The following is a 25,837-nucleotide window of genomic DNA, read 5'->3' as shown; positions in this document are numbered from 1 at the left end:
ACTCAACATTCAGAAAACGAAGATCGTGGCATCTGGTCCCATCACTTCATGGCAAATAGATGGAGAAAAAATGGAAATAATGAGAGACTTTATATTTTTGGGCTCCAAAATCACTGCAGATGGTAACTACAGCCATGAAATTAAAAGACACTTTCTCCTTGGAAGAAAAGCTGTGACCAACCTAGACAGCATATTAAACAGCAGAGACATTACTTTGCTAACAAAGGTCCATCTAGTCAAAGCTATGATTTTTCCAGTAGTCATGTATGGATGTGAGAGATGGGCTATAAAGAAAGCTGAGCACTGAAGAATTGATGCTTTTGAACTGTGGAGTTGGAGAAGACTCTTGAGAGTCCCTTGGACTGCAAGGAGATCCAACCAGTCCATCCTAAAGGAGATCAGTCCTGAATATTCATTGGAAGGACTGATGCTGAAGCTAAAACTCCAATACTTTAGCCACCTGATGAAAAGAGCTGACTCATTGGAAAAGACCCTGATGCTGGAAAAGATTGAAGGCAGGAGGAGAAGGGGACGACAAGGGATGAGATGGTTGGATGGCATCACTGACTCAATGGACATGGGTTTGGCTGGACTCCGGGAGCTGGTGATGGACAGGGAGACCTGGCATGCTGAGGGGTCGCAAAGAGTTGGACACAACTGAGCGACTAAACTGAACTGATTCGGTTACCATAGTCCAGAGACAGCTTAAACCCACCCAAGATCATGACCAACTGAAAGAAAAAGTATTTTGTACAGTCTTATTTGGAGTGTATAAGAGTAGAATTTAATAAGGTAACAGAAAATTTACAGCTCAGATTTTAAAAAATAGAAAGTTGCTTGCCTCTACCAGTAAACATTTTGGACATTTTTTTATGCCATCAATACACCTCTGTGAATCAGAATAGCATTAAACAACTTTCCCTTCAGTCCTGGCCATGTGCAGAGGTCCAGAAAGGGCTCTGGCCTTCTCTGTGTCATGCCTTTGGTACCGGTGGCTTCCAGTCCATGAGTACTAACCTCGAGCACCTGGACATCAGGCTCCAAGGAGCAGCAGGGTTCAGCAGGCTCCTCCCCAAGGTACTGATTCGTTCTCCTTTGATATCAGGTCTGTGGAGCCAACCTGGGAGCCTGAACTGTGCTAGCCTCTCCTCTCCCACTTCACATTTCAAACAATGAAGGCTGTTCTACAGGAAAATAAATAAAACAAAATTATATTCCCATGGGGTAATCAGGCAAGATGGGTGTGCCATGATGTTTGTGAAGCATTTCAAACATCTTAAATGAATACATGGTGTGTTTTTTATTTTTTAAGACAAGGATTCATATTTATGTGTTGCTGTAAATGTATTCATCAGCCTTCTACATGCTAAAGCAACTCCACAGTTAATAATCCCTAACTTTAATCCCTTTCATTTGTACATCAAAGAATATCTCTAAACAAGGGATAGTTAAAAATAATTAAAAATCCAAAGTCAGGCTAGACCAGAACAACCTCACTAGTAAACTGGTAAAGGAGGACAAGATTTGTACTTTACTAATACATTATGACATTGTCCTTTTATGAAACTGCAATGTGACCAGAATCCCCATGCAGAATTGGCCCTGTGTGTATGTGTATGTGTGGCAGTCGCTCACTCATGTCCAACTCTTTGTGACCCCATGGACTATAGCCTGCCAGGCTCCTCTGCCCATGAATTCTCCAGGCAAGAATTGATAACCATTCTTGCTGGAGGAATGGCTGGAGTGGGTAGCCATTCCTTCTCCAGAGGATCTTCCTGACCCAGGTATTGAACCTGGTCTCCAGCATTCCAGGCAGATTCTTTACTGTATGAGCCACCAGGGAAGCCCATTATTGGCCCTAACTCCTCCAAAAAGAGATGTTATAATTTTAGACCAGAGTGGCTTCATTAAATGAGAAAAGTAGAAGGACAAAAATATACATTCCTTGCAAATTAAAGTGAAAGTGAATAGTATTTTGCATGCGACCAAAGTGAACACTAAGTAAGAATGTGATAATATATACATTTCAAATAATGTAAGAAAAGTGCCTTATAACACTGAGTTTTAACTTTTAGGGGAAAAAAAGAATTCTCTTTCAAATTGAGAAGGTAAACTTAGAAGAAACCAAAGAAAATACCACTTTCCTCAGTGAATAAACTTATAAAATTACTACAAGGTACAATAATCTCTTAAGCAAAGAATATCAAAAAATTTTTTTAAAAATTAGACACATCTGTGAGACACAGAGTTTCTAATAACTGATAAAAATTTAGGTTTATCTTTAAAACTGGTGTCAGGATACTTGCTTCCAAGAGCATGAAAAATATTTGGATATTTGAACTAAGGATGAGTCTGGAAATTTTTTAAATAGATGTTTTAATTATAAAATTATAAAGGGGGGACAAATTATAGATAGATAGATACGTCCTATGTCTTGATAAAATTTTATCAAGTGGACACACCTATGTAACCACCACCTACATGAAGATATAGAACATTACTAGCACCCCAAAGTATTATACATTACCCCCGAAGACAATTGCCATTCTGATTTCTATCACCAGAGATTTAATTTGTCCATTTTGGGCCTTTACATAAATAAAATAATACTGGAAATATATATATATACATATATATAATATTAAAATAAAATTAGCATCAGAGATGATTACCAATGACCTCATTTTAAATCCATGTTGGCAGAGCACATGAAAAGATGCTCAACATCACTAAATTCAGTTCAGTTCAGTCGCTCAGTCATGTCCGACTCTTTGCTAACCCATGAATCTCAGCACACCAGGCCTCCCTGTCCATCACCATCTCTCGGAGTTCACTCAAACTCACGTCCATCGAGCTGGTGATGCCATCCAGCCATCTCATCTTCTGTCGTCCCCTTTTCCTCCTGCCCCCAATCCCTCCCAGCATCAGAGTCTTTTTGAATGAGTCAACTCTTAGCATGAGGTATCACTAAATTAGAGAAATACAAATCAAAACTACAATGAGCTATCACCTCACATCAGTCTGAATTCATCAAAAAGTATACAAACAATAAACGCTAGAGAGGGTGTGGAGAAAGGGCAACCCTCCTACACTATTGATGGAATGTAAATTGGTACAACCTCTATGAGGTTCAAAAAAAACTGAAAATAAGTTGTCATATAATCCAGCAATCCCACTCCTGGCACATATGCAGAGAAAACCATAATTATAAAAAATGCATGCACTCCACTGTTAATTACAGTGCTGTTTACCATAGCCAAGACATGGAAGCAGCCTAAATGTCCATCTACCGAGTAATGGATAAAGAATATATATATAGTGGAATGTATATATATATATATATATATATAGTGGAATATTACTCAGCCTTTAAAAAGAATGAAATAATGTTATTTGCAGCAACATGGATGAACCTAGAGCTTGTCATACTGAGTGATGTAAGTCAGACAGATAAAGACAAATATCATATGATACTGCTTATATGTGGAATCTAAAAAAATGACACAAATGAATTTATTTATAAAACAGAAATAGAGTCACAGATGTAGGAAGCAATCTTGTGGTTACTAGGGGGAAAGAGTGGGAGGGGTAAATTGGGAGATTGAGATTGACATATACATGCTATTATATATAAAATAGATAACTAATAAAGACCTGAAGGCAGGAGAAGGAGGGGACAACAGAGGATGAGATGGTTGGATGACATCACCAACTCAGAGGACATGAGTTTGAGCAAACTCTGGGAGATGGTGAAGGACAGGGAAGCCTGGAGTGCTGCAATCCATGGAGTCCCAAAGAGTTGGACATGACTGAGCAATTGAACAACAGCAAATAAGGACCTACTGTGAATCACAGAGAACCTTACTCAGTACTCTGTAATGACGTACATGGGAAAAGAATCTTTAAAAGAGTGGGTATATGCATACATATAACTGACTCACTTTGCTGTACAGCAGAAATGAACACTACATCGTAGACCAACTATACTCCAATAAAAAATTTTAAAATAAATAAATCCATGTTGGAAGTAAAATGCACTAACACCAGTCAACACAAGAAATATATAGATTTGCATAAAGGATACTCTTGCTTTCCAAACCCTTCTCTGACTCTCATCTCCCTTCCCTTTATGTCACCTCAAGGTCAGTGTCCCTCTGTGAAGTCCTTCTGTCCAGTGCAGTTTCTGGATCAAGGCACTGACTACAGAACTGAGGTGTAATTGCACCTGAGTGCTTTCTTCTCACTCCTATTCCTCAAATTCCTCAAAACTGAAACTCTTCCACAAAGATTCACAGCCTCATCACCTCAAGCAATAAGTCTACCTTTCATCTTCTCATGGACAGAAAGATCAAGCCCTGAGCCTTCGGAATGGGAGCACTAACTCCAAGACCCTAGATTACCAGAGAACTAACCCTAGGGAGTATCAAATAGTGAGAACCTACACAAAGGAAACCACTTGAATACAAGACCCAACATCACCCAGCCACCAGTAGCACACTGTGCAGGGTGCCTCATCTAAACAACAAACAAAACAAAAATACAAACCCACTCATCAGCAGACAAGATACCACCTTACTCAGCCTTGCGCATCAGAAGAAAATCAAACAAACAAAAACTCAGCAAAAATCTCACCCTATATGAAGCTTACACAAACCACTGGACCAACCTTAGGAGGGCAGAAACCAAAAGGAAGAAAGAATCCAAACTTGAAGCCTGGGGAAAGGAGACCTCAAACACAATAAGTTTAAAAAATTTTTTTAAAAGAAAAAGACAATGAAGGAGAAATACTACACAAATGAATGAACAAACTGGAAACACAAAAGTCCAAATAAATGAAGAGGAAATAGGCAAACCCCCTGAAAAAAAATTCAGAATAGTGATAGTAAAAATGATCAAAAACCTTGAAAATAAAATGGAGAAAATGCAAAAATCAATTAACAAAAACCTAGAAAAATTAAAGAATAAACATACAAACAACACAATTACTGAAATTAAAAAATACTCTAGAAGGAATTGATAGCAGAATATCTGAAGCAGAAGAATGAATCAGTGAACTAGAAGATAAAATGGTGAAAATAACTTCTTAAGAGCAGAATAAAGTAAAAAGAATGAAAAGAACTGAGGATAGTCTCAGAGACCTCTGGGGTAATATCAAATGCACCAACATTAGAATTATAGGGGTCTCAGAAGAAAAGCAAAAGAAAGGATATGAGAAAATTTTTAAAGAGATTATAGTTGAAAATTTCCCCAACATGGAAAAGGAAATAGTCAATCAAGTTCAAGAGGCGCAAAGAATCCCATACAGAATAAACCCAAGGAGAAACATGCCAAGACACATACTAATCAAACTAACAAAGACTAGACACAAAGAAAGAATATTAAAAGCAGCAAAGGAAAAGCAACAAGTAACATACAAGGAAAACCCCATACATTTAACAGCTGATCTTTCAGCAGAAACTCTGCAGGCCAGAAGGGAATGGCAGGATATATTTAAAGTACTGAAAGGGAAAAATCTACAGCCCAAGATTACTGTACCCAGCAAGGATCTCATTCAAAATTGATGGAGAAATAAAAAGCTTTTCAAACAAGCTAAAGTTAAGAGTATTCAATACCACCAAACCAGCTTTACAACAAATGTGAAAGGGACTTAGATAGTCAAGAAATACAAGAGAAGAAAAAGATCTACAAAATCAACCCCAAACAATTAAGAAAATGGCAATAGGAACATATCTATCAATAATTAATTTAAACATAAATGGATTAAATGCTCCAACCAAAAAACACAAACTGGCTGAATGGATACAAAAACAAGACCCATATATGTGCTGTCTACAAGAGACCCACTTCAGATCTAAAGACACATATAGACTGAAAGTGAGAAGATGGAAAAATATATTCCATGCAAATGGGAAGCAAAAGAAAGCTGGAGCAGCAATCCTCATATCAGACAAAATAGACCTGAAAATCAAGAAGATTACAAGAGATAAGGAAGGACACTACATGATGATCAAGGGATCAATCCAAGAGGAAGACATAACAATTGTATATATCTCTGCCCCCAACATAGGAACACTTCAATACATAAGGCAAACATGAACAGAAATAAAAGGAGAAATTGACAGTAACACAATAATAGTAGGAGACTTTAACACCCCACTCACACCAATGGACAGATCATCAAAACAGAAAATTAATAAGGAAACACAAGTTTTAAATGATACATTAAATGAGGTGGATCTCATTGATATCTTCAGGACATTCCCTCCAAATGCAGAAGAGTACATCTTCTTCTCAAGTGCACATTCTCCAGGATAGACCACATCTTGGGTCACAAATCAAGCCTCAGTAATTTTAAGAAAACTGAAATCATATCAAGCATCTTCTCTGACCACAATGCTAGGAGACTAGAATATCAATTACAAGAAAAAAACTAAAAAACACAAACACATGGAGATTAAACGATACGTTTCTAAATAACCAACAGGTTACTGAAGAAATCAAAAGGGAAATCAAAAAATTTCTAGAAACAAATGACAATGAAAACACGACTCAAAACCTATGGGATGCAGCAAAAGCAGTTCTAAGAACTACCTTGTTTCTACCTCAAAAAATAAGAGAAACACCGAATAGACAACCTAACTTTACACCTGAAACAACTGGAAAAAGAAGAACAGCAGCAACAACAACAACAACAACAAAATTATCAGAAGGAAAGAAATCATAAAGATCTGAGCAGAAATAAATGAAAAAGAAACAATAGTAAAGATTAATAAAACTAAACACTGATTCTTTGAGAAGATAAAATTGACAAACGTCTAGTCAGACTCATCAAGAAAAAAAGAAGAATCAACAAAATTAGAAATGAAAAAGGAGAGGTTACAACAGACAGTGCTGAAATACAAAGGATTATAAGAGAATATTATGAACAACTACATGGCAATAAAATGGATAACCTGGAAGAAATGGGCAGATTCTTAGAAAAGTTCAATCTTCCAAGAATGAACCAGGAAGAAATAGAAATTATGAACAACCCAAATATTGAAATTGAAGCTGTGATCAAAAATCTCAAGCCCAGGAGCAGATGTCTTCACAGGAGAATTTTATCAAACATTTAGAGAAGAGCTAATACCTATTCTTCTAAAACTCTTGCAAAAAATTGCAGAGGAAGGAACACTTCCAAACTCATTCTGCAAGGCCACCATCACTCTGATACCAAAGCCAGACAAAGGCAACACAAAAAAGAAAGCTACAGGCCAATATCACTGATGAACATAGATGTAAAATCCTCAACAAAATTTTAGCAAACAGAATTCAGCAACTCCTCAAAAACTCATACACCATGATCAAGTTGGGTTTATTCCAGGGATGCAAAGATTCTTCAATATATGGAAGTCAATCAATGTGATTACACCATATTAACAAACTGAAATATAAAAACCATATGATAATCTTAATAGATGCAGAAAAAGCCTTTGACAAAATTCAGCACCCATTTATGATTAAAACTCTTCAACAAATGAGCACAGAAGGAACCTACCTCAACATAGTAAAGGCTGTACATGAAAAGTTTACAGCAAACATTATTCTCAATGGTGAAAAACTGAAAGCATTCCCCCTAAGATCAGGAACAAGACAAGGGTGTCCACTTTCACCACTATTATTCAAAATATTTCTGGAAGTCCTAGCTACAGCAATCAGAGAAGAAAAAAAATAAAAGGAATCCAGATTGGAAAAGAAGTAAAGCTCTCACTGTTTGCAGATGACATGAAACTGTACATAGAAAACCCTAAAGATAGTATCAAAAAATTACTAGAGCTAATCAGTGAATTTAGCAAAGTTGCAAGATACAAAATCAATACACAGATATCACTTGCATTTCTATGTACTAATGATGAAAAATCTGAAAGAGAAATTAATCAATCACATTCACCATTGCAACAAAAACAATTAAATATCTACAAATAAACTTACCTAAGGAGATAAAAGAACTGTACACAGAAAATTATAGGACACTAATGAAAGAAATCAAAGATGACATAAACAGATGGAGAGATATTCCATGTTCCTGGGTAGGAAGAATCAATATTGTGAAAAAGACTATACTACCAAACACAATCTACAGATTCAATGCAAACCCTATCAAATTAACAATGGCATTTTTCACAGAACTAGAACAAAAAAATTCACAATTCATATGGAAACACAAAAGATCCCGAATAGCCAAATTAGTCTTAAGAAAGAAGAATCAACCTTCCTAACTTCAGATTATACTTACAAAGCTACAGTCATCAAGACAGTATGGTACTGGCACAAAAACACACATATAGACCAAAGGAATGAGATAGAAAGCCCAAAAATAAACCCATGCACCTATGGGTACCTTATTTTTGACAAAGGAGGCAAGAATATACAATGGGGCAAAGAGAGCCCCTTCAATAAATGGTGCTGGGAAAACTGGACAGCTACATGTAAAAGAATGAAATTAGAACACTTCCTAACACCATACACAAAGACAAACTCAAAATGGATTAAAGACCTAAATGTAAGAAACTATAAAACTCTTAGAGGAAAACATAGGCAGAACACTCGATAACATAAATCAAAGCAGATCCTCTGTGACCCACCTCCTACAGCAACAGAAATAAAAACAAAAGTAAACAAGTGGGACCTGATTAAACTTAAAAGCTTTTGCACAGCAAAGGAAACTATAAGCAAGATGAAAAACCCTCAGAATGGGATAAAATAATAGCAAATGAAACAACTGACAAAGGATTAATTTCCAAAATATACAAGCATCTCATGCAACTCAATACCAGAAAAACAAACAACCCAATCAAAAAGTGGGGAAAAGACTTAAACAGACATTTCTCCAAAGAAGACATACAGATGGCTAACAAACACATGAAAAGATGCTCAACATTGATCATTATTAGAGAATTGCAAATCAAAACTACAATGAGATATCTCCTCACACCAGTCAGAATGGCCATCCTCAAAAAGTCTACAAACAATAAATGCTGGAGAGGGTGTGGAGAAAATGGAACACTCTTGCACTGTTGGTGGGAATGTAAACTGATACAGCCAGTATGGAAGACGGTATGGAGATTCCTTAAAAAACTAAGAATAAAACCACCATATGACCCACCAATCCCGCTCCTAGGCATATACTCTGAGGAAACCAAAATTGAAAAAGACACATGTACCCCATTGTTCATTGCAGCACTACTTACAATAACTAGAACATAGAAGCAACCTAGATGTCCACTGACAGATGAATGCATAAAGAAGTGGTATGTATACACAACAGGATATTACTCAGCCATAAAAAGGAACACATTTGAGCCAGTTCTGATGAGCTTATTATACAGAGTGAAGTAAGTCAGAAAGTAAAAGATAAATATTGTATTCTAATGCATATATTCAGAATCTAGAAAAATGGGACTGAAGAATTTATTTACAGGGCAGCAGTGGAGAAACAGACAGAGAGAATAGACTTATGGAGAGAGGGGAGGAGAGGGTGAGATGTAAGGAAAGAATAACATGGAAACTTACATTACCATATGTAAAATAGATAGCCAACGGAAATTTGCTGTATGGCTCAGAAAACTCAAGCAGGGGCTCTGTATCAACCTAGAGGGGTGGGCTGGGGAGGGAGATGGGAGGAAGGTTCAAAAGGAAGGGGATATATGTGTACCTATGGCTGACTCATGTTGAGGTTTGAGAGAAAACAAAATTCTGTAAAGCAATTACCCTTCAATTAAAAATAATTTTTTAAAAGAAATATGTAGGTAACTTTTTTCTTAATTTTATAGCCTTTTATTTTTTTTTATTTTATTTTTAAACTTTACAATATTGTATTGGTTTTGCCAAATATCGAAATGAATCCGCCACAGGTATACATGTGTTCCCCATCCTGAACCCTCCTCCCTCTTCCCTCCCCATACCATCCCTCTGGGTCTGTTTCTAAGAACAAAACCTTGTTAGTTTAAGTCAGAATGACAAGGTCTGTGTTCCTACACAGAAAACTGCATTGTGTAGAGAAAACTACATTGTGTTTGTGTGTATAAGTATATAGATAGATAAATTTTTACATGTATCAGATTTTCTCAATTTCATATATTTTTTCTTTTTCAATTAAGAGAAATCTTTCAGTGAATAACTAAATATGACTAGTAAGAGAGCATGGCAGTGTCATGTTGTACTGCCTTATCTAATGCACTGAGAAGGGTGTGTCATTTCTGTGGCACTCCTCCCAAAACTCTACAAACTCAATAATCTGGAGAAAAACATCACACAAACTCAGACAAATTAAGGACATTCTATAAAATGCTTGATCAGTATTTTCCAAAAGTGCCAAGATTGTGAAATGAAAGGAAAGGCTGACGAACTGTCCCAGATTAGAAAAGACTAAAGGACAGAACGAATGTAACATGAAGTCTTGGGTGGGACTCAGAAACAGAACAAGGACATTACTGGGGGGTGGAAATGGTGAAATCCTAATGAAATCTGTAGTTTAGTTAATAGTACTGTACAAATGTTTGTTTCTAAGTTTTGATAACTCCACCATGGTTATATGAGATGTTAACATTAGGGAAAGCTGAGTAATGGGTATTTAGGAACTCTCTGTACTGTCATGGCCACTCTTCTGTAAGTCTAAAATTATCTCAAAATTAAAAGGCTAAAATGTTTTAAAATTTTTGTTGTACCATATGAAAGTGAAAGTCGCTCAGTGGTGTCCAATTCTTTGCGACCCCATGGACTGCATAGGCCAAAATACTGGAGTGGGTAGCCTACCCCTTCTACAGCGAATCTTCCCAACCCAGGAATCAAACCAGGGTCTCCTGCATTGCAGGCGGATTCTTCACCAACTGAGCTATCATTTTTGGCTCAGAACAAATGGCACTATAGTTATATAAAACATTAAAACATATAATTAATAGTAAGCTTAAAAATATATTAAGTACTTATGTATGTAACTTGCCTAGTGGCTCAGGGATAAAGAATCTGCCTGCAGTGCAGCAGACCCAGGGGATGCAGGTTCGATCCCTGGGTCGGGAAATGGCAACCACTCCAGTATTCTTGTCTGGGAAATCCCATAGAGAGAGGAGCCCAGTGGACTGCAATCCATAAAATGGCAAAGAGTTGGACACAACTGAGCACACACACACACACTCACATACTTATGTATTAATATATATGTCATTTTGATATGTATTGTACAGAGCAACATTCCTACCCACAGGAGTTGATAATTTAGACAATCTGTCTGAAAACCATATTCCAAGCCAACATCAGTGATGCTGAAGAAGAGAAAGCTCACTCTTGCCAAAGTAGTAGAAGAGCCTCAAGAATGCTTAATAGCAAGGCTGTATGCCTCACTGCATTTGCAGGGACAGCAAAGGTAAGAGCTCTCTGGGTGGGAAAACATTGGAAGAGACTTTCTGAGGCCCACAAAGTCCGACTATAGCACCCACAGCAGGGCCTTCACTTCATCTCCACCAAGGTTCTCATGCTTGCAAGCCCCCATTAGATTATGTTTTATCAGAATGGGGAAATAAACTTCTTACTGCCATAGCAGTGGAATGAGGGGTGGTGGGAATCCATTAAGCACTGGTTATTTGAAAAAGAAGAAAGAAAAACTCGCAAAGAAAAAATGATTTTATCTTGCACTGAAGATCTTCATCTTATAATAAGAGCTAATGCTAAAGCTGAAACTCCAGTACTTTGGCCACCTCATGCGAAGGTTTGACTCATTGGAAAAGACCCTGATGCTGGGAGGGACTGGGGGCAGGAGGAGAAGGGGACGACAGAGGATGAGATGGCTGGATGGCATCACTGACTCAATGGACGTGAGTTTGAGTAAACTCTGGGAGTTGGTGATGGACAGGGAGGCCTGGCGTGCTGCAATTCATGGGGTCGCAAAGAGTCAGACATGGCTGAGCGACTGAAATGAACTGAACTGAATGTCTACTGAAAGCTCACAATATGCCAAATCTTGTGTAAAGCTCTTTACATGTAGACCTTTGTCTAATCCTCCTAGCAACCCCACTGAGGGAAGAACTGCTGTGTCCATATTTCAAATGAAGGAACTGAGGTGAAGTGAGGTTGAGAAACATGCCCAAGTTCACAAAGCTAGAAAAAAAAGACATATCCAGGACTCACACAAAAGTCCATTTGACTTTAGACTTCATTTATCGCTTGTAATATACAACCAGGTCTCTCTACAGAGCAGAATTTCCCAGATGATATGAGTATGGGCAGAGGAACCTGGAGGGCTCCATGAGGTTGCAAAGAGTTGGACACGACTGAGCAACTAACACACACTAACATACATTAACACACTTGAGTATGGGCATACCTACAAGATTGTAAGCAAGCTAAAAATATGCTTTAATCTTTTTGCAAACTTCTAAAGTGAACATATAACAAAAACTTTTATAAACAGGTACAAATACCACTTGGATGGAGAACTGTTTAATTTGCCATATGAGGACTTGGAACAGGTTGAAACTTGACTCTGATTCCTTCAGCTTTTGTAGATCACAATGGAATGTACTAGGCACCCTGTCTTCTTAATGCTAAAGTGTCAGGGTTGTTAACTGCTAGCCAAATGACAAACGTAACCACTTCGCCTACTTGGCTAGTCTAATAAAGGGATGGAAGAACAAAGATTATTCAGTCTCAGCTGTGTGTTGCTAAAGTGAAGATCATCCCCCAGGGTGTCATGGGGAAATATTAGGGAAACCTAAATTTTCCTCCAAAATTCTTTTCCCTTCCCTTCCCTTGTTTAACAAAGCCTAACTCACCCTAACCATCAGTAAGTCAAAAAAGCCTCTCTGGTTTGCTATGGAAATTAGATAGATGCTTTTTAGTGGCATGGTTAGAAGGAGAGGATGGAAGAACTAATGGAGAGATTACGAGGAAATTATCTCCTCACAGCATCTGTTCATAGCACTTTTCTTGGCTCGTTTATTGTGCATTTTAAGCACTATGTCACAGACACAAATAGAGAAATGAAAATGAACAACACATCTTTTGCCTTCCAGTAGTTCAGTTTCCTAGGGAAAAGAGGTCACCAGCTCTAAGAGGATTAAAGTTGAGTGAGTGAAATGGAGAAAACACATGCTTGCACTTAACTTTGCCTGGGAAAGTCAAGATATTGGAGGTTGAGGTATAAGTTAGGGTTCAACAGGCAGAGAGAAGCACAGTATTTCAGGAAGAGAGAACAGCATGTGCAAGACCATTAGGAGGAGTTGAGCACAACCACAGGTCAGGTTGCAAGCTGGGGAGTGGCAGTGTATGAAGCTAGAAAGGTGGACAGGAGCCAAACCAAAGTGTGTAACTGTCTCGTCCTCTTACTAAATTATAGAACATGTCTTATTCACCAGTTTATCCCTATCTCAGTGTATGCCATGTGGTAGGTTCTCACATACATTAATAGTTCAACACAAAATTACGTGTAATTTTATGTCTCTCATAATCAGTTGTAAAACTAGATCCACTGTACTGTCAGATTTTTTTTTTTTAACTAATGTAGTATACTGCCCTCTAGTGGTTGGGAAACAATAGGCTTTCTATCACAATGAATGCCAGTAGTTTCACCCGGATTTGCTCTGCTGCTGCGGCTAAGTCGCTTCAGTCGTGTCCGACTCTGTGAGACCCCATAGACAGGCAGCCCACCAGGCTCCCCCGTCCCTGGGGATTCTCCAGGCAAGAACACTGGAGTGGGTTGCCATTTCCTTATCCAATGCATGAAAGTGAAAAGTGAAAGTGAAGTGCTCTACCCCACTACAAAAAAAGATTGAAGGCAAGAGGAGAAGGGGACAAAGAGGATGCGGTGGTTGGATGGCATCAACCATGATTGGATAAACGTGTGTTTGAGTAAGCTCTGCGAGCTGGTAATGGACAGGGAGGCCTGGCGTGCTGCAGTCCACGGGGTCGAAAAAAGTCGGAGATGACAGCAATTGAACTGGCTACAGAATAAAAAGTTTAAAAAAGAACATGAAGTTGTTTTCATGCCTTGCTGCTGCTGCTGCTGCTGCTGCTAAGTCGCTTCAGTTGTGTCCGACTCTGTGTGACCCCATAGACGGCAGCCCACCAGGCTCCCCCGTCCCTGGGATTCTCCAGGCAAGAACACTGGAGTGGGTTGCCATTTCCTTCTCCAGTGCATGAAAGTGAAAGGCGAAAGTGAAGTTGCTCAGTCGTGTCGGACTCCTAGCGACCCCATGGACTGCAGCCCACCAGGCTCCTCCGTCCATGGGATCCTCCTTTCATGCCTTAGCTATTGAAAATAATGCTGCAATGAACATGGGAGTTTGGACATCTTTTTGAGATAGTGATTTCATTTCCTTCAGATAAATACCCAGAAATAGAATCGCCTGGTTATGTGGTAGTACTGCTTTTTATTTTTTGAGGAATTTGAAAGTTGCTTGAAAGTTAACTAAATTTATTGTGGTAATCACTTTGCAATGAGTGTATTATTTGGTACACATAAAAGTAATACAATGTAACACATCAATTGTTTTGTTGCTCATCTGTGGCCAACTCTATGCAACACTTTGGACTATCCCGCCAGGCTCCTCTCTCCAAGGGATTTCCCAGGAAAGAATACTGGAGTGGGTTGCCATTTCCTTCTCCAGGGGATCTTCCCCATCCAGGGATCAAAGCCATGTCTCCTGCATTGCAAGCGGATTCTTTACCACTGAGCCACTAAGGGAAGACCCATCAATCATATCTCACTTCAAAAACAAAGCTATGCTAGTTACAACCAATAATATACATTCACTCACTGATATCTTGCCATTCAGTTTGAAAATCAGTGCAAAGCAAGCAACAGACAAAGGATTAATCTCCTAATTATATAAACAGCTCATACAGCTCAATATCAGAAAAACAATCAAAAAATGGGCAGAAGACATAGACATTTCTTCAAAGAAGACAGACAAATGGCAAATGAACACATGAAAAATGAAAAGATATTCAACATTGCTCATTATTAGAGAAATGCAAATCAAAACTACAATGAGGTATCACCTCACCCCAGTCAGAATGGCCATCATCAAAAAGTCTACAAATAATCAATGCCGAGCAGATGTGCAAGAAAGGAAACCCTCCTACACTGTTGGTGGGAATGTAAATTGGTGCAGCCACTGTGGAGAACAGTACAGGAATTGTTCTAAAAGCTAGGAATAGAACTACTGTATGACCCAGCAGCCCCACTACTGGGCATATACCCTGCTGCTGCTGCTGCTGCTGCTAAGTTGCTTCAGTCGTGTCTGACTCTGTGGGACCCCATAGATGGCAGCCCACCAGGCTCCCCCGTCCCTGGGATTCTCCAGGCAAGAACACTGGAGTGGGTTGCCATTTCCTTCTCCAAAACCCTGAGTAAACCACAATTCAAAAAGATACATACCCCAATGTTCATTGCAGCACTATTTACAATAGCCAGGACATGGAAGCAACCTAGATGTCCATTGACAGATGAATGGATAAAGAAGATGTGGTATATATATACAATAGAATATTACCCAGCCATAAAAAATAATGAATTTGAGTCAGTTCTAGTGAGATAGTTAAACCTACAGCCTGTTTTACAGTGAAATAAATCAGAAATTAACAGAAAAATATTGTATATTAATGCATATACATGAAGTCTAGAAAAATAGTACTAATGAACCTATTTCAGGGAAGGAATGGAGATGCAAATGTAAAGAATGGACTTGTGGACACAGGAGGGGAAAGAGAAGGTAGGAGAATTGACATCCACACACTACCACGTGTAAACTAGATGGCTAGTGGGAAGCTGCTGTAAAACACAGGGAGCCCAGCCCTCACGTCTATAATATCCTCGAAGGAAGGGATGAGGGGAAGGGAGACTAAAGAGGGAGGAGACATATAATCATTATTGCTGATTAGCGCTAGTATACAGGCGAAAACCAACACACCATTGTGAAGCAATTATCCTCCACCTAAATAAATTTTAAAAAAGAAAATCAGTGGTCTCTGACAATATTCATTTCATTTTAATATATTGTTTTATATATTTGGTGTTCCCTGGTGGCTCAGACAGCAAAGGATCTACCCACAACGTGGGAGACCCAGGTTCAATCCCTGCATGGGGAAGATCCCCTGGAGAAGGGAATGGTTACCCACTCCAGTACCCTTGCCTGGAGAATCCCATGGACAGAGGAGCCTGGTGGGCTACAGTTGATGGGATCTCAAAGAGTCAGAAACGACTAAGCAACTAACACTTTATTTTCACTTTACATATTTATATATATATCATAGACTATGATTAATGATATAATTCACTCTGAATGTAGATATGATCTACCTTCTTCTCCAAACAGTAAGTTAGTTAAGCTCAATAATACAAATAATATAAATAAAAGTCTCCAAGCATGCTAAATCACTTCAGTTGTGTCTGACTCTTTGCAATCCTATGGACTGTAGCCTTCCAGACTCTGTCCATGGGATTCTCCAGGCAAGAATACTGGAGTGGGTTGCCATTTCTTACTCCATGCACTAATACTAATAGAAAGCTAAACCAGGTAAATATATTATGTTTTTTAATTTATATACATTTCACATGCATTATCTCAAAGTGTCTATGAAAAGCCTCTCCACTTTTACTCTTCAGAGTTAAAGACTAAATTTCCTCAAGAATAGCAATTCAAATATATGTAACAAAGTTTATTGTTACCAAAAAAAATGTAATAAAACACCCTAGATGAAAATAGGAAAATTGTTAAATTACATGCATTCTTCTGATGACCATTACACAACCATAAAGATCATGTTTGTAAAGAATACTTAATGAAACGGAGAAAAAACAATGATTCATTGCTACGTGAGAAAAGAGGGAGCTATACTTAAACAGTGTCTTAACTATGAGAGGAAACCAACGTGGAGAAATGAAAGCAGGAAATGTATGCAACAAAGCTTTAGCAGTAGTGGTTTCTCAGCAGTATATTTTTCACACTATCTACCTTGTGCATTTATTGCTTTTTTTAAATCAGGTAAGTCAAAAACTTAACAGCAAATGAGAACGTCTTCTTTGACAAAAATGTACGCATGAAAAACTAAAGAATTCCCCTGAAGGCCTGCCTTTCCAAATTTCCTATGAAACTGAATTACAGGTCCTGTGACAGTTTTCCCATATTGGAGGTTGAGTTTGCTTGTCACAAAAGCACCTTCCAGGTTAAACAGGAAGTCTCCTGTACCTTCAGAATCAGAAGATGAGTAACCATAAATTTGCTTTTATTCTGCTTTATTGACTATGCCAAAGCCTTTGACTGTGTGGATCACAATAAACTGTGGAAAATTCTGAAAGAGATGGGAATACCAGAACACCTGATCTGCCTCTTGAGCAATTTGTATCCAGGTCAGGAAGCAACAGTTAGAACTGGACGTGGAACAACAGACTGGTTCCAAATAGGAAAAGGAGTTCGTCAAGGCTGTATATTGTCACCCTGCTTATTTAACTTCTATGCAGAGTACATCATGAGAAATGCTGGACTGGAAGAAACACAAGCTGGAATCAAGATTGCTGGGAGAAATATCAATAACCTCAGATATGCAGATGACACCACCCTTATGGCAGAAGGTGAAGAGGAACTAAAAAGCCTCTTGATGAAAGTGAAAGAGGAGAGTGAAAACGTTGGCTTAAAGCTCAACATTCAGAAAACGAAGATCATGGCATCCGGTCCCACCACTTCATGGGAAATAGATGGGGAAACAGTGGAAACAGTGTCAGACTTTATTTTTCTGGGCTCCAAAATCATTGCAGATGGTGACTGCAGCCATGAAATTAAAAGATGCTTACTCCTTGGAAGGAAAGTTATGACCAACCTAGATAGCATATTCAAAAGCAGAGACATTACTTTGCCAACAAAGGTTCGTCTAATCAAGGCTATGGTTTTTCCTGTGGTCATGTATAGATGTGAGAGTTCGACTGTGACGAAGGCTGAGCACCGAAGAATTGATGCTTTTGAACTGTGGTGTTGGAGAAGACTCCTGAGAGTCCCTTGGACTGCAAGGAGATCCAACCAGTCCATTCTGAAGGAGATCAGCCCTGGGATTTCTTTGTAAGAAATGAAGCTAAAGCTGAAACTCCAGTACTTTGGCCACCTCATGCAAAGAGTTGACTCATTGGAAAAGACTCTGATGCTGGGAGGGATTGGGGGCAAGAGGAGAAGGGGACGACAGAGGATGAGATGGCTGGATGGCATCACTGACTCGATGGACGTGAGTCTGAGTGAACTGCAGGAGTTGGTGATGGACAGGGAGGCCTGGCGTGCTGCGATTCATGGGGTCGCAAAGAGTCGGACACAACTGAGCGACTGATCTGATCTGATCTGATATATGAATATCAATGAGAATACATTCTCCAAGAAATTCCTTGGAAAGGTTACATCAGAATGACTTTTATTCTGTGGTTTGCACTTTTGAAAACAAAGTATGTAAAAAGTGAAAGCGTTAGTCATTCAGTCGTGTTCAACTCTATGCAGTCCGCCAGGTTCCTCTGTCCATGAAATTCTCCAGGCAGGAATACTGGATAGTCATTCCCTTTTCCAGGGGGTCTTCCTGGCCCAGAAATTGAATACGGATCTCCTGCACTACAGGCAGATTCTTTACCACCAGGGAAGCCTCAAACAAAGTATAGTAAAACACTATTAGTATTGCACTACAGAGTGCACACTAGGTAGGCAAAAATACAATATTACCATTCATATTTGGAGGAAACAAGAGTAAGTTTACACTGCAACACAGAGAAGCAGTATATAACCCAGACTTGGGCTGTGAAGGTACGTGTCCTGGAGAATGTGACTGAGACCTGAAGGGTGGGTTAGACAAGCAAAGATTGAGAAGAAAAAAGGGGTAATTTCAAACCTAAGAAACAGCCTATGTCAAACACTTTCTTTTTTTTTTTTTTTTTTGGTTGCCACAGCCGTGTGGGATCTTAGTTCTCTAACCAGGGATCAAACCCACACCCCCTGCACTGGAAGTGTGGAGTCTTAACCACTGGACCACCAAGGAAGTCTCAACCCAATTTACCTTTGTTTCATAATTCTCTGAATCAGTACACTGAGAGAGCTTCTCAGCAAGAACAGTTGAACCCATGAATTACCTGTGCTCCTTTTCGAACCCAACTTAAATGACAATTAAGGAATAAAAAAGAGAGACCAGAGGAGACAGCATCAGACCTTTGACGGCCAGAAAGCAGAGGTCAAGGGGGAATTGACTTGGATGATGGAGGAAAGCTAAACCCTGTGCTGCAGTCAGAGAAGCCTGAGAGCCAGCCGTCTCTCCTGCAAACCACAGAAGAGGCTCGGGCTAGCCGAAACAAGGGGAGGCTGACAGAGGAGGAGTGGAAAGCCTGTTTAAAAAACAGCTGGACCCCACATCCAGTTTCGCACACCATACAGGTAGGCATGGCCAAAACCACAGAAGAGGCTTGGGCTAGCTGAAGCAAGGGGAGGCTGACAAAGGAGGAGTAGAAAGCCTTTTTAAAAAATGGCTGGACCCCACATCCAATTCCACACACATACAGGTAGGCTGGGCCTCTTCTTTTACCAACCCAGGAACATGTAACAAACCTAAGAATAAAAGAGAATTCTCCAATCTGCTAAGGGGCCTTGAACATCTCTGTGACTCTTAAATGCTGAGAACCCCCCTTCAGGCCAGGGTGGTATTTGCCCTGCTGGTGGCAATGTCTGCAGCTCAATTGAGTCATTCTCCAGGCACTGACCTAAGGCCAAAAGGCTCCCCGCACAGGGTCACACCCAGTCCCTGAGGGCAGTCTTCAGCCAGTAATTGGTAGATAAGGGGTATAAAGGCCAGGCCCCCTTGCCTGAAGGTAGGACAATTCTGAAAGGCATGACTATACACCAGCAAGAAACAGAAAATATAACATTTTTGAAGAAAAGATACCATTTACATAGGGGACAAAATGTTAAATTATCAGTGTTGAATCTTTAAAAAGATATGCAAGACTTTTCTGGGAAAAATTTATACATACAATATCGAAAGACATTTTAAAAGAAATAAATGAAAGTGTATACCATATCATTGGATTTGAAGATGCACCGTCACACAGAGTTCTTCCCATTGATCTTAACTATTGAATGCAATTCCAGCTAAAACATTAGAACTTAACAAACTAATCTGAAAATGTATGTGAGTGAGGAAATGAATGAAAATAGCCCAGACACTATAAGGAGAAAAACACGGATGTATTTGCTTTACAAATAACAAGACTTAATAGAAAGTCCTTACAAAATAAAATCATGTGGTAGTAGCACAGATATACTTATAAAATCAATCAATGGAACAGATTAGAGAATCACAAAATAAACACATACAAACAAAGAAACTTGATTTATGACAGAGCAGTGGGGGAGGATGGAAGTGACCCTCAGGGGTGTGCACTGCTCAGATCTCCCTTTGTAAATAAAAGCAACGAAGCCTGTTGTCCATGATCATACAAATGGGTTAAGATGAAACACAGCAGCAGTGCACCCGAAGGGGAGTTCAGCAAGATGAAAGTTCTGTGTTTTTGGATATTTGGGCCCCTGGATAGTTAAGATGCATACCTAAGGGAGAATTTCAGTGACCCCAGAATCTTGAATCTTCTTACAATAGAAAAGCACTAGTCATTAAATTGAGACATCTGTTATTTTTTGGAGCTTCCCTAGTGGCTCAGTGGTAAAGAATTCTCCTGTCAATGCAGGAGACACAGGAAACATGGATTCAGCCCCTGGGTTGGGAAGATCCTTTGAAGAAGGGAATGGTAGCCCACTCCAGTATTCTTGCCTGGGAAATCACATGGACAGAGGAGCCTGGTGGGCTACAGTCCATAGGGTCAGAAAGAGTCAAACACGACTTAGCAACTGAGTGCACGTGGGTGTGCGTGCGCACGCACACACACACACACACGTGACTACAATATTTCCCAGCCAGAAAATTCATATATATACTAACTAGCTACTCCCCTGCCTCTTAGAGCAGTCTCTCCTGAGAAGGCTATTTTCCAAGCTATAGTCCTCAGTAAGGTTCCTGAATAAAACTTGACTCACAGCTTTTACGTCATTTGTTTTTCTTTAGATAGACACCTTTGACCCCAGGAGGATATTGGCTGACAGCCTCCACATGTTGTACCTGCAGGATCCAGCACCACATTCACAGCCTAGGCCTCTCACCGTGACTGATAGTGAGTGGACTTAAGGAGGACCGTTCTGGCCAGCGGGGACTCCTCACAGCTGGTTCACCAGCCTGGTCAAGACTCTCTGAGCTGCTGCTTCCTTCCTGCTCTCCTTTTTCAGTTGTCAGACCCACATCATAATGTCAACAGTTTCCTAGCTAACACCTGCTCTTGTTCACTTTATCCTTCACAGGTGTTTCCTCCTAATAAACCTTGTACATCTCCACTCCATCACAGTATCTGCTTTTCAGAGCAACTGAACTGAACAGTTGGTACTAGCAAATGGTCTGAGAAGGCAGCCTCTAGGGCAGAGAGTGGATTGCTCACTGGCCGGCAAGGAAAACCCCAACCTCAGTGGGATGTGGGCCACAAATCGTCCCTGGCACAAGGCGGTGTCTCAGCTGCTGAGTATTTCACAGATGATGGCCTGAGGAAACATACCCAGTGTAGAAAATCAAGCTTACCCATGCAATGAATGAGGCCTTTAAAAGACACAAGAGGGCCAGCGCCTGCAAAGACAGGGGCTAGTCTTTACAAGTGAATGGAAGCCCTTCAGAGGGATAACTAGAAACTGAAGGCAGTTAATGAGAAGTTCAAGGCTAAGTATGAGAGCCAGCGTGTGCTTGTGGTGGTACTTCTTACAAAGCCATCCTTATCTCCCTGCAGTGGCAGAGAACACAGCTCAGGAGCAATCACAGGACTTTGCAGATTTACAACTGGGAGCCACAGAGATGATTAAACACTCTGTTACACTAAGGTCCAAGCCCTGAAACGTGGGATGGGGACATCTAGGTGGATGTCCCCCAGTATTGAGGCTGAACACACCCCCAATTCTGTGCTCACTGTCCTACCACCAGCCCCAAACTACAGAGAGGAGCCAGCGCTGAAGTTCTTGGTGATGCTGGTACCTCTCTCACCAGATGCTGCTTTGCAGACCCTCAGGTCCAGCACTTCCCAGCTGTATTGTGTTGGGATGTAATAACAGTTATCTGCCTAGCAGCCAGGAGAGGAAATGGGGACAACTCTGAGGGGTATTCATTGGGCTGTGGTAGAGAAGCCTCAGTAGGGGCTTACTGTCATAGGAGAAATGAGGCAAAAAAGGATGATCGTGTCCCAAGTCTTAGGTGAGCCCCTCCATCAGGCCACCAAGTCAGGGTCCTTGGCTTTGAACAGGAAAGAACTCAAGAGCGAGCCTTAAGGAAGTAAAAGCAGTTTTATTCAGGGAGAATAACCATTCTCAGAATGTATGTTATGGACTGAATAATTTCATAGACTAATGAGTGGGAGGATTATTCTTAATCCAACTATTTTGGGGAAGGGGTGGAGATTTCCAGGAAATGGGCCATCACCCACTTTTTGGCCTTTTATGGTTGACCTCAGAACTGTCATGGTGCCCGTGGGTGAGTCAGTTAGCATGCTGATGTATTACAGTGAGCATGTAATGAGGCTCCAGGTCTCCTGAAGTCCAGTCTCCTGCCATCTTGGGCCTGCGTGCTAAGTCATTTCAGTCATGTCCAACTCTGTGTGACTCTATGGCTGTAGCCCACCAGGCTCCTCTGTCCCTGGGATTCTCCAGGTAGGAATACTGGAATGGACTGCCATGCCCTCCTCCAGGGGGTCTTCCCCAACCAGGGATGGAACCTGTGACTCTTCCATCTCCTGCATTGGCGGGTGGGCTCTTCACCACTAGTGCCACCTGGGAAGCCATCTTGGGCCTAGTAGATTCTAACTGGTTTTTGTTGTATCCTGGTCTTCTCGATAGTTGTGGCATCCTCTTCATGCTTGTGCCCTGCCCCCTTCCTTCCTGTCCATTACAAGGGGTAAGTGCTGCTGCTTACAGAAACCAGTGCTGTCACTAAGAGCTTTAGTACCGGTTATCTGTAATCCATGCCCAAATGTAGGAGAAGACGGCTCAGAGCCAGGCTCACTAATGGTGACAACATGGTGAGTCCCCGGAATAAGAGGGACCAGGTAGCAGCACTTAACTGCAGAAGTCAAGGGACCACAGTTACCATAACCACCAGCAAGGCCAAAGTAGCAGCTGAGAGAACTTAGCTGGCAGAGAGAGAATTAATAGAAATTTAGGTTTCTAGGGACAAAATGCCCAGGCACCCTTCAAAGGTATGACTTAACATCTGCAATCAGAGGTAGAAATGGAGGAGCAGCTGTCTGAGGACAGTGATCCCAGCAAAGAGTCACAGTGCCTTGCTCAGTCCCCAGACCTGAGCCCATTTTCAGGTATGGAACCACCAAATGAAGAGATAGCTAGGTTCCCAGGAAGAAGGACCCTGCAATACATCCAGCAAATATATACTGTAAAGATTCCCTCAGTCCTTGCCTAGAGGGACAGTTTTAGTGGATAAACACTGAGAAAAGGGGGATAAACACTGAGAAAAGGGGGATAAACCAAATATTAAGGAATATTGCACAGGATATTAGTGCACCATGATCTTAAGCAACTAGAGGATATGATCTACCAAAACAAGGGAATAAACTAAGGGGGAAAAAATATATGAAAACTAAGAAACAAGGTGGCCTTAGTGGCAACGAGAATGCATCTGGCAACCCTCCAAACTATAGGAGAATATTGACCAAGCGTCCTAACTGCTGTGCTCAGAAACCCAGCCCAGCCTGCGCTTTCCACACACTGGTCCCAGCAAATTATTCCATTACTTGGAGAAGGAAATGGCAACCCACTCCAGTATTCTTGCCTGGAAAATCCCATGGAAGGAAGAGCCTGGTAGGCTACGGTCCTTGGGGTCGCAGAAAGGCTTATTCCTGGGAGACCCAGAACTCTTCTCATGGGCCACACGAAAGCTTATTTAACCTTCCTTCCATCGAATCCTCCATCCCTGAGGGTCAGACTTGTCTTCTGATCTGATAGATTCCCTCAGCCTGTCCAATATCCTTGTTTCTATTCAGAGGCATTTCATTAATACATTATTTGCTCATTTATCCACATCTTGGCATTTAGTTCTTAGAAGACCCAAAGCCAACACAGGAAAAGGATTTTTTTTCTTAAATTCCCAGGATAATGATAAAGGAAGATTCCAGCTGAGCACCAAGCCTAGAAAGCAATAGTTTAGACAGATGCAGAAGAGATGACTGTAAGAACATAAAAAGGAGGGAATTCCCTGAAGGTCCACTGGTTAGGACTCCACGTTTTCATAGCCAGTGAACTAAGACCCCACAAGTAGTGCAGCTGGGAAAAAAATCAACAACAAAAAACATTAAAAGGGTAGAAAGTCTACTCTGATGTTATTTATTACTCTGCAATCTGGAAGAGCATGAAATGCAATTAAAAGCTAAACAGAAAATCGTGATTTCTTAGTAAAAACCAAAACAAAAGGTTGAACAAGAAATAAATATGTTCATAGGACACTATATGACAAGAGCAAAAAATTATTTATGTGAAAGTCGCTCAGTCATGTCCGACTCTTTGTGACCCCATGGACTATACAATCCATGGAATTCTCCAGGCCAGAATACAGGAGTGGGTTGTCTTTTCCTTCTCCAGGGGATCTTTCCAACCCAGGGATAAAACCCGGGTCTCCCACATTGCAGGTGGATTCCTTACCAGCTGAGCCACAACGGAAGCCCATTATTTATATAAGGGAAGCCCATTACTTATATAGTCAATTATTAAATATTAATTTAATATATTAGTAAATATTTTACAGGTTGAAAGGAAATGTGGTATGCGGAAAAGGGTAGAGAATGCTATAAGAACTACAATGAAGTGAAAAAGTTAAAGTGTTAGTCACTCAGTTGTATCCAACTCTGTGACACCATGGAATATAACCCATCAGCCTCCTCTGCCCATGGAAATCTCCAGGCAAGAATACTGGAGTGGGTAGCCTTTCCCTTCTCTAGGGGATCTTCCCAACCCAGGGATCAAACTCACATCTTTCGCATTGCAGGCAGATTCTTTACTGTCTGAGGGACAAGGAAGGCCAAGAACTACAGTAGGAGGTGAATGTATCACATACACAACTGAACTATCAAGAATGACAGCATAAGCTCATTGCTCAGAAATATGGAGGTAAATACTAATATTAATAGGAAAAAAAACTAAAAGAATTAAAAGTGATCATCACCGGGAAGAAAGAATGGAGATACAGCTGGTGATTATTTCATGATAACGCTTGTAATGTTTTAAGACTTTTTCGTCATTTATTTTTGACTGTGCTGAGTCTTCATTGGTATACATAGCTCTCTCTTGTTGCAGCGGGTAAGGGCTACTCTTTGTTGCAGTGTGTGGGCTTCTCATTGCAGCGGCTTCTTTTGTCATAGAGCATGGGCTCTAGGCATGCTGGCTTCAGTTCTCACAGGATGTGAGCTCAGTAGTTGCAGTGTGGCTCTAGGTGTGGGCTTCAGTACTTGCTGCATATAGGCTCAGTAGTTATGGCTCATGGGCTAACTTGCCCTACATCACGTGGAACCTTCCTGGACCAGGGATTGAACCCATACATGTCCTCTGCATTGGCAAGTGGGTTCTTAACCACTAGACCACCTGGGAAGCCCCAACACTTGTAGATTTTTAAGCTATATGTACATTTGGTAAAGTTTAAAATAAAAATAATAATTAAAAATCAGCAATTTGCATATGTAGAATATATAGTTATTAGAAATTAA

At 40.3% G+C, this 25,837-nt stretch overlaps 1 long non-coding RNA gene and 1 other non-coding gene across 2 annotated transcripts; one reads left to right on the top strand and one right to left on the bottom strand.

The window, feature by feature from the left end:
* Positions 1-774: 774 nt before the first annotated feature.
* Positions 775-22,120, bottom strand: LOC129628106 (uncharacterized). The gene is made up of 2 exons (XR_008702726.1): positions 21,160-22,120; positions 775-1,184 (listed from the first exon to the last, which is right to left on the bottom strand). It is a non-coding gene; the product is annotated as an uncharacterized LOC129628106 (long non-coding RNA).
* Positions 887-1,036, top strand: LOC129629406 (small nucleolar RNA SNORA57). Its single transcript, XR_008703232.1, has one exon. It is a non-coding gene; the product is annotated as a small nucleolar RNA SNORA57 (small nucleolar RNA).
* Positions 22,121-25,837: the final 3,717 nt, after the last annotated feature.

The sequence above is a fragment of the Bubalus kerabau genome, chromosome 15, assembly GCF_029407905.1.
Source record: "Bubalus kerabau isolate K-KA32 ecotype Philippines breed swamp buffalo chromosome 15, PCC_UOA_SB_1v2, whole genome shotgun sequence".
Taxonomy (NCBI): domain Eukaryota; kingdom Metazoa; phylum Chordata; class Mammalia; order Artiodactyla; family Bovidae; genus Bubalus; species Bubalus kerabau.
Note: the sequence above shows the minus strand (reverse complement) of the source record. Positions and strands in the feature narration are given on the sequence as shown.